Source organism: Palaemon carinicauda, chromosome 7 (genome assembly GCF_036898095.1).
Source record: "Palaemon carinicauda isolate YSFRI2023 chromosome 7, ASM3689809v2, whole genome shotgun sequence".
Lineage (NCBI taxonomy): Eukaryota > Metazoa > Arthropoda > Malacostraca > Decapoda > Palaemonidae > Palaemon > Palaemon carinicauda.
The window spans coordinates 17,446,544-17,447,568 of NC_090731.1; positions in this window are offsets into that span (position 1 = coordinate 17,446,544).

Sequence of the window (1,025 nt, forward strand, 5' to 3'; positions counted from 1 at the left end):
ATATAGTATATAGTTAATCTCATGTAATAGGATAGAAAACAACAAATATAGAGCACCGAATAATTCTTCCGAATGTTTTCATTTCAGATACACCCGTGTATTAAGACGGGACCGAACCAATATCTCCTTGTAATACAAGCCACAATAATTACCTTCTTCAAGAAGAAAGAGTAAGAAATAGGAAAGACAAGGAGGAGATACGCCAAGCATTAGATTTCCTGCAACTTTTCCTGCACCAATGACATTTTGCTTCCAGATATTTCTTCTCTCTCGTTGACTTCTTCACTGCGAATTGGTATTCCACCTGAGCGGAAGCTGTGGCAACTCAATTCTTCTGGGCAATGCTCCTTTTTGGTAATGCATTGCGTGTCTGTGCGGTCGACAATGAGTGCGTCTTGTCAAGGGTTAAAACTAATTTTCGTTTCGCTTGATACTGGGTGTTTCATATCACGAGATGGCGCAAGTGATACTTGGGGTTATCCTCTGACACTACTGGACGCTCTTTACCTCCGCAAAACAAAGTTGGAGAGGAGGTAACGTTTTCGCACGATGTTTGTCCTTTTATCACTTGATACTGGGTGTTTCATATCACGAGATGGCGCAAGAGATACTTGGGGTTATCCTCTGACACTACTGGACGCTCTTTACCTCCGCAAAACAAAGTTGGAGAGGAGGTAACGTTTTCGCACGATGTTTGTCCTTTTATCACTTGATACTGGGTGTTTCATATCACGAGATGGCGCAAGTGATACTTGGGGTTATCCTCTGACACTACTGGACGCTCTTTACCTCCGCAAAACAAAGTTGGAGAGGAGGTAACGTTTTCGCACGATGTTTGTCCTTTTATCACTTGATACTGGGTGTTTCATATCACGAGATGGCGCAAGAGATACTTGGGGTTATCCTCTGACACTACTGGACGCTCTTTACCTCCGCAAAACAAAGTTGGAGAGGAGGTAACGTTTTCGCACGATGTTTGTCCTTTTATCACTTGATACTGGGTGTTTCATATCACGAGATGGCGC